This window comes from Haemaphysalis longicornis, unplaced genomic scaffold (assembly GCF_048455015.1).
Source record: "Haemaphysalis longicornis isolate Haplotype H1 unplaced genomic scaffold, Haemaphysalis longicornis Haplotype H1 scaffold_14, whole genome shotgun sequence".
Lineage (NCBI taxonomy): Eukaryota > Metazoa > Arthropoda > Arachnida > Ixodida > Ixodidae > Haemaphysalis > Haemaphysalis longicornis.
The window spans coordinates 47,189,854-47,207,563 of NW_027526245.1; positions in this window are offsets into that span (position 1 = coordinate 47,189,854).

Genomic DNA, 17,710 nt, shown 5'->3' on the forward strand with positions numbered 1-17,710 from the left:
GGAGTTGACGTAGACGGCTTTGAAGCATTGGTCGAACCAGTTCCTCTGAATTGTGCCAAAAAAGACATTCTGTTGCCACGGTCAGTTGTTTCAGTTGTCCAAGGATACACCGCATTGTGGACTGTTAACTACTCTTCTGAGCCCGCCGTGCTTTCCCGTGGCCTGAAGCTTGCCAAATTCTCCGAATTTGCATGTTCTTCAGTGGCGGTTTTGACAGAAACCTTGGATTCCCCTTCTCACAATTGCCCGGTGGACACTGCCAAGTTGGAGGGCATGGTAAATGGATCCCTTGGCCCAGAAAAACGTCGCGCATTGGTACAAGTGCTTACGCGGTACTCAAGTGTGTTTGATTTCGCCCGCCAACATCAACGCTCTTCTGTACCGAACACACGGACCCACCATTTAATTAACACTGGAGGAGCACGGCCCATACGGCAAAAGCCTTATCGCGTCTCTCCTTCTGAGCGACGAGTCATTAACGAACAAGTCCACGAGATGTTGCAGAAGGGCGTGATTAGGGAATCCTCAAGTCCTTGGGCAGCGCCGGTGATTTTGGTCAAAAAGAAAGATGGATCATGGCGCTTCTGCGTCGACTACCGGCGCCTTAACGAAATTACCAAGAAGGACGTATATCCACTGCCCCGGATAGACGACGCAATAGACTGTCTCCATTCGGCTTCATACTTCTCCACAATTTACTTACGATCAGGCTACTGGCAAATTCCTGTGCACCCCGACGATAAAGAAAAGACCGCCTTTGTCACGCCCGATGGACTTTTCGAATTTAATGTAATGCCTTTTGGACTCTGCAACGCCCCTGCCACGTTTGAGCGCTTTATGGACACTGTCCTTCGTGGACTTAAGTGGGAGGTGTGCATGTGCTACCTTGATGATATCGTGATTTTCGGTCACACTTTTCAAGAGCACAACGCTCGCTTGGCCACTGTTTTGGAATGTTTGGACAAGGCTGGTCTCATCCTAAACTCGAAAAAATGCCGATTCGGCGAAAGGCGCACACTTGTACTCGGTCTCGTTGTCGATGAAGAGGGCGTCCGACCAGATCCGCAAAAGATTCTAGCCGTCAGCCGCTTTAAAGAACCGTGCTCTGTTAAGGACCTCCGTAGCTTTTTAGGACTATGCTCCTACTTTCGCCGTTTTATTCCCGGATTTGCCGACATAGCCTACCCTCTCACATGCCTTCTCCAGAAGAACGTCCCATTCAAATGGAGCTCTGACTGTGACATCGCTTTCCGTCACCTGAAGCATCTCTTGACGTCGGAGCCGGTGCTTCGTCACTTTGATCCCGCAGCCCCAACGGAAGTGCACACCGATGCCAGTGGTATTGGACTGGGGGCAGTCCTTGTTCAACGACACAGTGACGGGGAGCATGTTATTGCTTATGCGAGCCGCACTCTCAGTAAGCCAGAGCGGAACTACACAGTCACAGAACAAGAGTGCCTCGCGGTCGTTTTCGCCACACAACGATTTCGCTCGTACCTCTATGGACATACCTTCACAGTCGTCACAGACCACCATTCCTGGCTCATCAATCTTCGAGATCCGTGTGGGCGACTGGCGCGCTGGGCTCTCCGACTACAGGAATATGATTTCACGGTGTCGTACAAGAGTGGCCGCAAGCATGCCGATGCCGACTGCCTTTCCCGGCTGCCATTACAATCAACGGACTCAGATGCTGACAACCTTGATGAGTGCCTCGCCTCGGTGTCGACGGCGTTTCCCGATATAGCTGTGTTCAAACGAGAACAACGCAAGGACAAGAGTTTGGACCACCTTTTCGCCTCAGCCGAGTCGAACCCTACTAGCCGTTTCTGCCTCCACAACGGCTTGCTTTTAAAGAAGAACTATTCCGCCGTCGGTTCGCGCATTCTTCTTGTGGTACCACAATGCCTTCGCAACGTTGTTCTGAACATTATGCACGATGACGTAATTTCCGGCCACATGGGGCTTGCCCGCACTCTTCACCGCACCCAACAACGCTTTTATTGGCCCAGCATGCGCAAAACTATTGAGCGCTATGTGGCTTCTTGCAACCAAAGCCAACGTTACAAACAACCCACCACTGTCCCGGCAGGCCGACTTCAGCCTGTGGACCCGGCATACCGTCCTTTTGAAAAAGTTGGCATAGACTTGTTGGGACCTTTCCCGCGCTCATCACAGGGAAACCGCTGGATTATTGTATGCGTGGATTACTTATCACGCTACGCTGAGACGGCATCCCTACCCTCTGCAACTGCGACAGAAATCTCGCTCTTCTTGCTCCGGAACGTATTGCTACGCCATGGACCCCCAAAAGTCATAATCAGTGACCGCGGGCGCCAATTCACTGCGACTGTGGTTGAAGAGCTTCTTCGCCTTTGTGCCGTACAATTTCGCCACTCCTCACCATACCATCCTCAGACTAACGGTCTGACGGAACGAACCAAGCGAACATTGACGTCCATGCTAGCGATGTACGTCGCTTCGGACCACAGAAACTGGGACGAGCTGTTGCCATTTATAACATACGCATATAACACGGCGAAGCATGAAACTACCGGTTACAGCCCGTTTTTCATCCTTTACGCCCGTCAACCTAGCAGCTGCCTGGACACCATGCTTCCTTTCTCTCTGCATGACGAACCCTCGTTGACGAGGATGCTCTGCCTAGCTGAAGATGTCCGTCGACTTGCTCGCCTACGTACTCTCGCGTCCCAAGACCGCTCCAAGAAGCGATTTGACTGTCGCCGACGTGATGTTACGTACGCGCCGGGTGACTTTGTGTGGCTATGGACGCCATTGCGAAAGCGTGGGCTATCCGAGAAGCTTCTGTCCCTTTACGTCGGCCCGTTTGTTGTGATCGAGCGTCTCAGCGATGTTGCGTATGTTATTTCACGCTTAACTTCAAGTGGGCGACAATCCAAAAAGACACAAGTGGTGCATGTTGCCCGCCTAAAACGTTGCCAAGAACGCAGTGTAAGTTAACTTGCCCAGAGGGCTTCGTCTGGGACAGGGGAAATGTTACGCCAATATTACACGCGAGGGGTTGCAACCATGCCAGCCTCATCACCGGAGTTGGAGAAAGAAGAGAACGAGGTTGCACTCCGGCTTGGCCCCATCATTCACGGACCGCTCTACCATCTACGCTCGTCCTACACCATCCAACCTCACTGTAAATAAATCCATCTCGTAACAATATAATCAACAAAACAAATGAAAATTCCGTATGGGAACTCCGCTCCAGAAACTGAAAAAAGTTCAAATCTTGTATGCACACAAGGCAAAAAATCGACGAACAGTGCAAAGTAAAAATAACACATGAATGAATTCTATGGGAAATTAGTTACGACGATAAAATGAAAGTTTTTGAAATTTGGTGCTAGGCATTAAAATAAAGCGCAAGGCGGCGAAGATATGTGGCTCAGATCTTTCTTTCTGGTGCCGTTCCTTGACGCAGCAAACCTACAAAAACAAAAAAGAGCACCAAAATGCATTCCATATAAAGTCTTTACCAAGACCGGTTTTTGACACCAGCGGCTTTCTTAATGTCTTTGCACTTTTCTGTAAAGCACGGCTTCTTCATTCGTCACACATTTACAGCCCCTGCAGTCGTCTGAAAAGCCAGAAAATGTCATTTTCGGACAGAGTTCCTAACTTCTTTTTGCCCGGCGCCTTCATCCCTATAAAGCTACCTAGTAACAGCTTAGAAAGACCACAATTTCATATAATATCCTTCCCCCGTAACGGGGAGAGAAACGTTTGTAAGGTTTTAGCCGTTTATACCAGGAAATGCGATAAAAAACGAGAATTATGCCGAAAGTCACCCGAACTCTGACATTATTCAAAAGGTCAACTTCCTTGTAACCATCGCTGCACTTACGTTCAAACAACAATAGAAGGGTAGGTGGGGCCGCTATAAAGTGAAAATGAGCTCCATGTGTGAAGATCAACACCCTGATGTCATAAGTGTGCATTCCGGGGCAACTGTGAATACTGTGCACAAACCGCTGCAAAATAGAAATAACAACGTACATCCGATGAAAAGCAGACAGCACGGCGTTTGGTTTACGCTTTTTCATCCATCTGCCCAGTTTTCTTCGGCGCTGTCCTCTCTGAGATGAGCCTGAGGATTTATGAAATCTGTAAAACTGGTTTCCTTCGCAAGACACCACTTGTTTTCGCACGCCCACACTGGATGTGCTTCGTACGTTTTTAACAAATTTCGGAACTATATTTGAACTGCGAGATGAAAACCGTGCTATTATTATTACGCAAACAATTATGCACATGCCACTAACGTGCATGTAACGTGAATTATAATGGGTATATTACAGGACTCCAGAACACCATCAGATAAACTTTTTGTACAGTCTTTCATTCATTTCATTTATTCAACCTGAAGAGCCCGGAGGCATTACATAAGGGGGGGGGGGGCATACAACAAGGTTGCAACATCTTCAGAAAAAGGTAACAAAGAATAACAAAAAAGGAAATTAAAGGAGAGGAATCAACACTCAAGTGGCGGCGTACATCAGGGTTTCAACAACTTCATAAAAAGTAACAATAATCACAGGTTTTAACAAAAGACAACAAAAAAGGAAATAAAAAGAAAGGAAAATAACACTCAAGTGACAAGGCGTACGTCCAGGTTGTAAAATCTAAAAAAGTGACAATGACCACACATTTTAAAAAGAAGCAACACGAAAAGGAAAAAAAGAAGGAATGAACACTGTAGTGACAACAGGAAGACTAAGAATAAGTTTTGCAGCAGTGTAATAACAAGGCGAAAAAAGAAGACTAAAAAAAGATACAGAGACGAAGGACGCAAGTGTGGTGTTTAGGTGACATCGGTTTGTTTGGTGATATAGGTTAGTTTCTCACAACATTTTGCGCGATCGCTGCACGAAGCAATGTTATACGGGACCGCGTTCCAAAGCGTGATGGTGTGGGAGAAGAATGAGCTGCTAATCACCGTCGTGCGGCGCTTTATCGCCGCCAAGGGGCGAGTGTGAGATATACGGGACGATGTACAAAACGGGCGTTTCAGGAGGGCGTGTCCTGACCGGGTGGATTAAAAGAAGGTGTGCAGGAGGCACAGATGAGAATTTATGCGCCATGAAGCACGCGATTGAACAGACAGAGTTTGTTTTAAGGCAGTTAGGCTAGTGCGCGTTGAATATTCTGAAGCAATGAAACAAGCAGCGCGGTTTTGCACGGCTTCTAATTCGTCGGTGGGGAAGCTTGTGATGGGTGCCCAATGGATGATGCGTACTCACGTTTGGTACAACGTAAGTTAAATATGCAAGTTTTTTTTTCGGAAGATGCGGATTTTAAGTTGCGTCGCAAGTACCCAAGTGTGCGTGAACCTTCACATCGGATTGTTTGAGTATGTGTCACCCATGACAGGGATGCCATCATATGAAGTCCTAGATACTTGTAAGCACTGGTGTGGTCAATAGGAACGGAGCTATAGCAATAAATCTTATCTATGGTGGTGCGTTTGTGCGTGAAGGACATTACTTTGCAGTTTGCGAGGTTTAAAGACATATGCCATTTTCGCACCAGTCTGCAATGGTGTCTAGATCTTGTTGTATGGCGATAGTCTCGTTAGATGTAAGAGGGTGTTATACAGGACGCAGTCGTCCGCAAAAATGCGCCATTTTAATGTTATATTGGTAGGGAGGTCGTTACGTGTATCAAAAACAAGAGTGAGGATAATCCTCCGCCCTGGTGAACACTTCAGGTTACATTGGTTAGAACTGACAGGAAATTGTTGGCGCAGGTGAACTGCACGCTCCCTGTTAAGAAATGTTCAAGCCATTTTATAATGTTTGGAATGATACCAAGGGAAGATAGTTGTGCAAGCAGATGTTTGTCAGAAACGCGGTCAAAGGCCTATGGAAAATCCGAGAATATTGCGTCAACTTAAAGATTGTCATCCATGTGTTGCATTAGGTCATGTGTGAATTCGGCTAATTGAGTTTCGCAAAACCGAGATTTACGAAAGCCGTGTTGTAAGGGGTGAAAAGATTGATTGATTGTAAGTAATCCATTAGGTTAGATGCTATGATGTGCTCGATGAGCTTACATGAGACACTGGTAAAAGAAATCGGGTGGTAATTGGGAAGTGCATCGCGCCTATTTCCTTTAAACACAGGGACGATTTTCGCTTTTTTCCAATCGTTGGGGAAGGTTCCTTTGCTTAAGGATTGTTTGAATATAGGGTAGAGAAATTTACTAGAGATATTTATAGTACCTTTAGGTAATTTTGCATTGATGTCGTCGCAGCCTGCTATTGACAATATTTTAAGAGAGTGGATTAAGTTGGTTATGCCATCGAGGGTTATTTGTATTTCAGGCATTGTTTTGGAGGAGAAGTTGGGCAAAGGTTCTGAAGGCAAGAATTAGAGTCATGGAAGACCCATGTAAAGAATTCATTTAGGGCTGCTACGGAATCATTGACGCCTATGGGTTCCTCACTTGCGTCTGCAAGGTTTATCTGGTTAGTTTGTGGTTTCGTGGAAATGGTGCGCCAAAATTTGTTTGGGTTTGTGCAGAGTATTGAAGTCAAATCAACTTTGAAATATTTCTCTTTGCCGTCGTTTAATATTTTGTTATATTCAGCCTTACAGAGACGGTGTCGCCCCCAAGCTTCTGGACTGTTTTTGCATTTTGCGGTTCTATACAGGCGTTTTTTTCCGGTTAAGCAGTGATGTTAAGCTTTTGTTGAACCATGGGTTGTTTGAGTTGGATTTTACAGTGATTGTAGGTATGTATTTATTTTTTAATCCGAGTAACATGTTTTTATACAGTTCCCAGTTAGTGTTCACGGAACGATCTCCGTACTAGTTTTCAAATTTTTTATAGTAGTGAGTAAGTTCTCTAATAATTATTTCAAAGTTTCCTCTATTATAGTCTGTGATTATTATCTTCATAGGTGACGGTCTTTTTAGTGGCATAGCGAGGGCTACATGAAGAAGGTTGTGGTTGCTAAGTCCGGGCAGTACTTTTACACTTGATATATCATCAGGGCAGTTGGTGAGCAAAAGATCAAGTATGTTGTCACCTCTAGTAGGCGTCGTTATTGTTTGGTGAAGGTTAAAGTCTAGCAATAACTCTACAAATTATTTGGCTTCATTCGAGGGCGACTGATTAGCTACAGTGAGACGGGACAAATTGATGTGAGGGTAGCTAAAATGGCCAAGAAGGAAAATTGGCACTTCGGGGAATTTATCTTTGACGTTTGTGAGGAAAGTGCGAAGGTGGTCACAAAAAACGGATTACTGTTTGGTGGTCGATAACTAATGCCCAACATTGATTTAACCGAGGAATTATGTACACACACACATATTAGATCAAGGTTGTCATCGTGGCTGACGAGTGAGGATGACCGGCTACTTTTACCTCCTACGAGAACGCTACCTAATCTCTTGTCTTTTCTATCATGGCGGTACAGTGTGTAATTTAGGCTCAAAAGCAAAACTTCACCATCTTTAATGTTGTCGTTCAGCCATGTTTCGGTAAGAACTATTACGTCGGCGTCAATGTGTGTTATAAAACTGTGTAACTGATCTCATTTTAGAACTACACTTCTGATGTTGGTGAAAGCAATGTTGATATCTACAGAAGAGGACTGACGGTTGTTTGAGTGACCTTGGTTATTTGCTCTGCGTCAGTTGGCACATGCTTCGGCGCTAAAATGCAGCTGAGGGAGGGGGGGGGGGGGGGTCGGCGCAAATGCAGGGAACTTTTCACCTTCTAAAACAGCATCGGTGGCTAATCATAAAAATAGGATTTACTTCCTACGTGCAGTTTGTCAACTGAGAGTTTAAAGGCACACTTTTGAGGTCGTATAAACTGTAATAATTTGGAGTGCGCGTATCGAGTAGCGGGAGCAAAATCTTTTGGGATGGCGTAATCAGTTCCCTTCAGTTGGCGGCCGCAAGCAAGGATATTTTCTTTAGTCTTGAACACATTCTTTTAGAGTTTGCCTATCACCGTTCAACAGTACGAAAGAAACGAATTAAATTTATTTGCTTGCAGCACCGAAAAGCTATACAACCTCTAAAATGACCGAAATACCACACATAATTAAAACAGATCCGTACTTTTTAGAACTTTACAAAGGCGATTTATACTTGTTTTTTTCTGTAAACTCGATGGCGGTACTGGTGCAAGTTTTCTTAACAAACGATATAGTTTGTCAGGGCAATGGCACCTACTACAAAACATTCTCCGCAATCTGCTTCTATCACCAATCCGGGATTAGAACATTCCCGTTGATAAACAAAATTCCCGAAATGTGGAACAGTACTCGCTCTGCGTTTGCTTGTATCTGAGGCTGAAATGTGTACCGCTTGATTATTGTAGTCCATTGAATTATTCCTTTTGGATCTGTGGGTAACTGAAACATTTTCCAACCATTCCTAGATTTTTTGTGCACTACGTTCCGCCGCCTACCATTTTGTTCCGATTACACCCCGCAGACGAACGTTACACAGCGACCTGCTTCCTACCACTTTTCAGCGGCCAGAGCGCGCAATGTGCACGAAAGCGGTGGTGGAGGCCAGTACGAACAGTTCCCAGCGGCACCCTGTCATACAAAGAATTGCCCAACACTGAACGGTGTGGTAAAAAGTGATTTCACCCAAGCGCCACATTTACGCCACCGTTCCGGTGCTCCGTTTGATTCTGCGGGGACCTGCATACAATATTCCTGAGGTATGAAGTTCTGCGTAAGTTTTCCACTTTGGGTTTGAATATTCGTAAAATATCTCCTTCCTTCAGCCTTCTGGGAAGTTATTTCCAAAGTAAACGTGTGTTGTTTAAAACGTTCCAATTTGTAAAAGTGTGTAGCTTTTTCAGCTATTGCAGCTTCTCCTAGAACAATTCACATCTGAACCGTACGGTTTCGATGACTTATTTGGCACTTGACAAAATTACCCATTGCATAAAACTACACATCATAAAATGGCGAAGTTTCTGAGGGGCACATTCTGTCTTGCGGAAATAAGCAGACATATATTTTAGGGTACAGCTAGTACTTGGTGATGTCCGGGTAGGCTATGATGCCTAGTAATACAACACCTGATTCGTTCCTCGTTATTTCTCGTAATCTGTTACTTCCCCGTGGAATTGGACATAAATAAATAGTTTCGGCTAATGTAAATGCGTGCGGTCTTCGCAGAAGCGTGTGGTAAACGAATGCAGCTCAAAATTGGGTTGTATTTTGACTATACCACCAGAAATTGTCTGAAGTTGGTGCTCTCAAAAACCAGCATACATTTCGGAATTCGATTGTAAATGCAGTAATGAATTACTACGACTCTTGTATAACAATGTCAGTTGGACAGCTGCGGAATGTGTATGTTATACAAATTTATGCGCTGCCCGCACAGACGGCGCACCAGCTCTGAGAAGGTGGCGAAAAAGCATTGAACGGGAGAAAATTCCTCTTTGTTCATAATGTGATTTTGAGATACCTGCGGAAGAGTTGAGGTAGGGAGGGGGAGAAAAAAATTCCCCCGCACCTCCCCGAAGGGAATCGTGCAGAAATGCGAATGCATTGGGTGCACCGATGAGTGTGTTGCGAGTAATGGCGTAATTAATGACAAGAGTGTGAACGTAATCATTTATTCATCAGCACCTGTTTGTGTTATCGTTGTACCTGACGGCCACAATCACTGCCTTGTGACCGCTAAAGTGCACGGTCACAGGGTCTTTGAGAGGCATACGCGCGTAACAGTTTCGCGTAAAGACCAGATCAATGCAACTCCCGTGAATGGTAGTGGGGCACGTGTCGAAGCCGGCAGAGAGACAATGCATAGAGTGCCTGGTCTGCATGTACTCGACCAGCCACTCGCCACTCTTCTTGCGCACGTCAACGTTGAAGTCGCCAACCAAGACTATGGGGTCAGAGGGTTTGGAGCGCAAGCGCACACTTTATATAGCCGCGTCCAGCTGCGCGGCAACGGCGTCTCGAGCGAGGTTGGGCGCGAGGTACACGGTCACCACAAAGACTCCGTCTCCGGTGTAGGCAAGGGTGTACAAGTCCTTGTACGGAGACGTGTCTCGAACGGGAGACGTGGCAACGGCGTGTGATATCAAGTTCCCATACACGTTAGACACGAGACTGACACCGCAGTACTCGCCGTCCTTGCCGCTTCGAGCCAACTAGTACAGCTCGCTTCAAGCGCATGCGTTCGGCATTGAGCGCGGAGAAATAACACCTGCGGGCGCACGCCGACGGAGCACGACAACCCCCGACTAATACCCCTGCTACACTGGGGTCCAAATGTCATTTGACTCAAATGGGTTGCTTCAAATGCCATTCAGAATCCGCCGTGCTACACTACCATTTCGATGGCATTTGAAAGCTTTCACAACTGTTCGCTGTGCTATAGTGGCGCAGTTGTTGCCCCGTTCCGTTTTGACCAGTTTTGACTCTAAATATGGCTGTCTTGCGTTGTTTTTGTTTGTGTTTTTTGCAACTGACCCACTGGTTTTGAGAGTATGAAAATTAAATATGTTTATTTCGTATTTTAAGTTAATAAACAGTGAACAAAGTTTCACAAACAACACTATTTTGTTTGTTTTACGTACGGAAGTATTATATTTTTTATTGCCGATCGAAGACGCTGCGTCCGAGTGCTGGAAATGGCGTTTGAAATCTTAAATGTCTCTCTCGGTGCTCATTTGGCTCAAATGTCATTTCAGCCAAATGGCATTTAAAAACCTAGTGTAGCAGCACAACTTGGCATTTGAGCCAAATGACATTTGGTTCAAATGACATTTAGACCCCAGTGTAGCAGGGGTATAAGAAATGCATTCGCATTTACGACGACGACGAAGACGAAGGCAGAACTACGAGGCGCGCACTCACTTGCGCTCGCGCTGGAGGAATGCAGGCGCACGCCGCTCGATGGACGCAAGACAACCCCCGACTAATAAATGCATTCGCATTTAAAAGGGAGGGAGTTGTTAATTCAAAATATTTCACAACAGTAGATTACAACTACAGTCCTTTGGTTTTCGCCCACGCTGAGGCTTCGCCCACTCCGGGCAAACGTTTTAATCACCTGCAGCGAGTGGTATTGTCGCAGACCAACAGTTACGCCATTGCTTGGCCCAATTTTTAGAGGCAGTAGTTTTTGGGCTGCCTAAATGGTAAGCTCCAAGAATATAATGGGATTACAAAAACACCTTCGGTCTGTTCTTGACTAAACCAATACAAGAATAGACAAAGCGTACAAACCTAACAACTGTCAAAGATGCACGCCGTCACAAAAGATACCAGACAATAATTCCGAACCCCAGAAAATTGTATTTCATTGAACAAATCTTCAGTACGGTAGATTGGAGATGGGAGAAAAATAACATCAGAAGTTGGATGGGTAGAGATACTAAATTGTTACGGGGAGATACGGCCTAATTATTATCTTCAGACGGTATTTTTAGCAAGAGAGAAGCAGATATATTGGCTTGCGATTTTACATCCGCAAGGCTACGGTAAAAAATAATCTTACCTCAGCCCTTTCGGCCTGGTATAAACGTACTCCAGAAGGTTGATGTTTGTATACCGGGTGTATTTTGTGGGTGTTGGTATCATATCGTAGCAATGTTCTTATGGTCAAGGGTATATTAAAAAAATCCTGCATACCACATTAAATTATGTTAGGCCAAAGCTCCGAAATTATTTTTTGGGCACTAGTGTGGAAAACATGAGTGAGCAGAAACAAATTGGTAAAATAGGCTGCCTGTCAACGCACTGAGGAAGACGCAAAATATCTTCAATTACCGCGTGAATAAAACTTCCCGAATAAGGGTTTTGTAGAAGGAATAATATAAAACAGTTATTAGATATATTACAGGGTTACCAATCCCAGCGAATGTAAGGTAGATATTTATATGAGCAAGCAAAAACAGAGGAATTAACAAGAGTTTTTGAGTTATAAGTTTCAACACCACCAGGTCTCGAAAACCCGTACAGCCGTTCTCGCTTATTTCTCTTCCTTTGCTACAGACGCCCGCCGATGCACCGATGTTGCTAAAGCCTGCTAAGCAACTTTGGTATTGGTCAGGGTTTCTGTTGATGATAGTGGTAGAGTTGATTAGAGGGGGTCGGGGGATTGCCGGAGAAGGAGCTACCGTATTTTTGCGATTCTAGCGCGCACCATCTTTTGCTAAAAGCTAGCCGTAAAAATTGTGTGCGCGTTACAATCGGGCTCAAAATTGAAACAGGTTTTAAATCGGCCAGGCACATTGGCATAGGCACCAGGTCCTCGCAAATTCAAACTCAATTCTATTAAAACATCCGTCCATGTCCCGTGAGTGACTTTCGGCGCACTCATTCCTGAATGACATACCCTGGTCAGCTGTTACACATTTTTCTACTATTGCAATTACCCCGTCACATGTAGATTTATGAAGGTCAAGACACTTGAAATCGCAAACAGCATCAATGCTTCCCACTATAGTTTTATTCGCTGCAGGAGCTGGATAAGCAAGTTTACGAAGCACAATTTATTTTTGGCTGCCACAGTTGCACGCGCAAAATAAAATGTCCTTCTTCTCGGTAAGTAGTCTCGTGTATTTTACACCTGCGGGGTAAAGCCGACGTCCAATTATGTTTTCGGACTTTCCTGCGCAAACCTACCCGCGCGGTACAATCAGTGGCGCGTTATAATCATGCAAATACGATATTCAGCGCCCCACGGCCCGCCGACTCAGCCCGACGAGCGCGTCAACCCACCCCCTGCCTGCGAGTCGACCGGACTCGCCCCGAAGGCTTTTCGACTGAACGCGTCCGCTTATACATGAGTGCGTGGAGTCCAAAAAACATGTTTATTTCAACTCAACGCGCCCTCGTCGGGTCAATGTAAACGAGGCTACTGTTTTTTTATTTTCATTGCGCCCTTTTTGCTAGCCAAGTGCTCGCAGCTTGGTCAGCGTCGAACATCTTTGCCTTTCCCTTTGAAATCCTTTTTTGTGTGCACATACGAACGCACTGCGAACTGCCCGAAGAAACAAAATATAAACGCGCAGCCCTAGGAGTCACAGCCGCTCCCAAAACAGCAAGCTGAGAGGGGCCCCTTTGGTTTGTTCCGCCCGAGGCGACTGCCAAGAATGGTAGACCGGCAGCCCACGCATGCGCTGATCGCTACTGCAAAAATGGCTATTATGAATTTGTTTTGCCTTATTCTGCGCGTATGCTTGCGAAGTACATGCGAAAGTCTCCTTAAGTTTTTCGTGCCAGAAAAGTCGCAAATGAAAGGCGGGGGTTGAAGGGGGGGGGGGGGGGGGGGGGCGAGTGTAGGTGGCGGCCGGACAGCGTGCGGGAAATAATTGAGACGTAATTGTGCAGGACACTTTAGACTGGCACAAATTCACATTCTGGCCTCGGCTGGCCGGGGAACGGTCGAGGGACCCAAATACTTAGGAGGGAGTTCCGTGCTCCACGCCGGCCACTGACGGTCGTCATTGCATTGGCGCTGGTCATCATTGTTTTTTTTTTTTTTTGGAGGGGAAGAACTTCATGCCGTGGGGGAAATGTTAGTGGAGAAGAAGATGTTGACCAGAGAGGTCGGCGGTGTTTGGAGCAGTTCCCGACAGTTTATCGAACGCCGTTTTATCGAATGCCGCATTATCAAAAATATTACCGTTTTATCGAAATCCGTTTTATCGAATGCCCTTTTATTGAACCACCTACATTCGTTTTATCGAAAGTGTGATTTGGCGGCATTCATTTTAATTTTCGGGGATTATTTTGTTCAACTGGCCATCGTAATAACCTAACCTGTAGTTAGCTTCAATATACATTGTCTCTGCCTTGCACTACATACACAAACCTGCCTATATATGTTGACGAATCCCTCCCGTGTTTTCGACAACCTTTGTTTTATTAGATACTTTCAATTTTGTGCATCTTCATTGATTGTACTCAAACATGTATGTCCCCCTTGTGTGTATTACAGGACTCGACAGTATATTATATTAGTAAACCTAACCACATTTGAAATATACTTTGGATGTGTATTTATGTTGGTGTTGCAAATGTATCCCTTGCGCCATGGTTCATCTCTACGTGATAAAAGCTTTTGTCCTCCCCCAATTTTTCTGGTCATGTGGTTTGCACGCAACTCCTACAAGGACCACGTGGTCACATTGTTTGCATCTGTAGAAATCTCTTGCCAAGAACTTTTGAAATATTATGGCTGTATGAATGGAACAGGGGTGGGGGGGGCAATGAAAGTGAGGCCCCAACACAAATGGTGGATTCTAGAGAACTCACAAACGAGCCCGTCACAGCCAACTCGTCATATGTGAAATCATCAAAAGAGCTAGAAATACATATGTCGGAGCAGGCTGTCCAGTTTCAAGTTGTCCAGCTGTACAGGTTAACGTTTTGACACTGGACGCACAAGCGCTGATTCGAGTAATTTTTGGGTTTAACGCGTCCAAGAAAGACCTGGGCAACGAGGCGCGCCGTAGCTGAAGGCTCCGGATTTGTTTCGGCCACTTAGAAATCTTTGACGCTCGCCAAAATCTTGACTTCTGGGAGTTTTCGCGTTTCCCCTTCACCCAGAAAGCGCCCCCCTCGGAGGGGATCAAACCCGCGACCTTGAGCTCAGCAACACAGCGTAGAGTCATTAACACCGCCTTAGCCCTTGAGCCACTGCGACGGGGTTGCTCAAGCGCCAAAAAGTGCGTTACTTAAATAAACACATGCGGGAAAATAATTATGTGGCAATACAAAAGCGCAGTTTGAAAAACTGAGAAGGATATCAGGGCATTATAGCCTATACGTTACAATACAATGGCGTGTATACTGCAGATCAGATGGGGAACTATGCAGAGACGGAGAGTCGATATAGAAGTTCCGCCTGCACAATGAACCGAATAAGAAATTGACGGATAGGAACCTTTCGCATCCCGAAAACATTAAAAGCATGCAGGAATTAAAAGGCGTCTACTACAAATACTACAGATTTTGGTAAATAATAAGGCGCCGCTGTGGAGACAATCTTTTTCAATTACGTAATATAGAGGAAACTTAAAAAATATATTGCAGAATTCTCAAGCAAAAAGACTGAGAAAAACATTTTCGATAAAACGGCTTCGATAAAACGTATGTCGATAAAACGGCGTTTCACAAAACGGCGTTCGATAAACTGTCCGACCCCGTCTGTACATCGCCTTTTAATTGCCGCTGATCGTATTCCTAATATTCCGTCGGCCTTTCAATGCCCTTTGTTTTTTTTCTAATGCTTTTTTCTCTGCCGGCAAGACCTGTGCCCTCTGTGGAAACGCAAACCTTCACCTTGCATACATTTCCCGTTTAATAAACACTTTCTCACTCTCTCTCTCAACTGGGCCTAGAAAACTTCAAGACGACTGTCCCAGCTCTCGCTAAACCAGCCTATTCATTTTTTTCTATTTTAGTAGAAGAATGCAAAGAATGTATGGGGTGCCGATGACATGCGCAACTTGAAAGGTTAATTGCCGATGGGGCGACCGAGGGCGAAGAAGGAGCGATTCCTGAAGAGGGGGTGCCGTCGGTAAGATCCACGACATCCGGAAGGATGTAGCATGCAAGCTCGTCCCTCATGCATCAATTTCATGCATCAATGAGGTGACGCTTCGGAGGCCCTGCACTCCGGTAGGCCTGTAAGATTTTCAGGGAAAACCGGAAATAATAAGACTCGAAAAGAAATTCGGGAGAGATTGTAACTTGAGAAAGGAGGGGGGTGGAGCACAATAAATTAAAATGAGAAGAAAGTAAGAATGTAAACATAAACGAGGGTTGGTTAGCCCTACCCGTACACGTTTTATCAGCATTGAGGAGGTATAGAAGCTGCACGTGCTTTCACAAAAAAGAAACGTAGCGCAAACAGTGTTTGCAAATTCGGTTGATTGTGGCGATGCAGCCTACATAAAACTTTTCATAAGATTTTCTGAATTTTGCGGGCAACTTAATGTTTGTAAAGCTGCTTTCTTTGTAAAGGGACAGTGCCTTTATTTCTGAGCAAGTTTTATTAAGAATGCATCAACCATATTAAAAACTCGTCAATTGTATTAGCTGATTTGTTTACCGTACAAAAAAGCGAAAATAAGTTAACGACTTCTCATAAATTAAAAAAGCATGTGTTAAAGAATTCAATCATTCGGCTGCATTACAGGTGTTCTTTTCAACGAAGTACAAAACAAAAATATACAAATGGTAAATTTCTAAAAATAACTACCAGAAATCACGCATGGCTTCAATCTAAAAATACAATCACTTCACTAGATTGTGGGTAATTAATCATAACTCACGTTACGCGGAAATAAAAATATAACGGCTGTTTTAAACAAAGAAGCACCCCAAAATTTGGTCGCCGAGAAACTTGCACAACGAAATGTTTGCGCATCGAAATGTCGTGCCCCGAATTGTCCGTGCACCGATATGTCCTCCCACCAATATGTGCGTGCAGTGAAATGTCTGTGCGCCAAAATGTTCGTACCGAATAGCCCTACACCAAAATTTACCAGACCGAGATCCGAACATTTGGGTGTAGGACGTTTAGGTGCAGGACGTTTCAGTGTGGACATTTCGGCGCACGGACATTCCGGTGCACGGACACTTCCCAACCACGCCTGCCTGCGGTGTATTACAGGTGATAGTATGGTGCAAGAAAATCAACACGTCCGCTGTTTAAGCCGACAAGCGTGCGGCTGTCATATCCGTTAATTGAAGGATTAAAAAAGGAAGCAAATTAAGCGAACGCGGGCCTCAAACGGTCGAACATTTCGCGCTTCGAGTGGGAGAGGGCAGCAATCGTTGGGTGGTAGAACACTGCACGGGCCACAATGTCTAGGCCTGGCCCCACCCGGTACAAATTATTTTTTTTAATTGTGAGCCCAAGCACGGCCCGATCCCGACAAACTTGTAATATATGAGCACGAGCCCAACAGGGGCATGACAGATTTCCTTAAATTAAGCCCGTGCCCACCAGACTGTTGTTAAATATCATTCAGTCTATACAGGATATAAACAGTCCTACAGGCTATAAGCATGAACTCGAAGAATTCTACTGTTAACCTAAAAAGCGTAAGCACAAACGAATACGACTAATTTGGATTTAACTTTTCTTTAAACTTAGACCCGTCTTTGTACAACCAGAATATCCTCACTTATAAGCTGTTTTTTCGGTGGTCGCGCAAATTCACTTACCACCTCATTTGCTTCTCTTCAAAATCAAGGCACACCGATGATACGTTAAATGATTCCTAGCAAGTGGATAATTTTTTTTAATATTGCAATTCTTCAGCAGAAACTGGAGCTTTCGCTGTTCCCTCACTCGCTGAAATTTGAGCAGACGATGCGTCCGGATTCACCACTTCATTTTAGTCCTTCCCTCTATCGTTACGCTGGCAGCATTATTTTATCTATGCTTTTGTTCTTCCTTGCTTTTAATGATGGAATAAAAGAAGTCTTACACAAAGAAATCATGAGCTCGGCTTCCAAAATTGGTCCTTCAAACTCTGCGCACAGTGCAAAGACCAGGCCACGTTTGTTCTGTTTGTTTTAGTGTGACAAGCAGAGGGAAAATACAATCATCTTCTAATCTGTCGCTGGAGGGTCCTCGTTTTCTCGCCCTCTGTCTCCCACTATGCTGATGGGGCCCATACGTTTTTTTACTGAAGTGAAGGCTTTCTAAGCGCCATTGCTTTT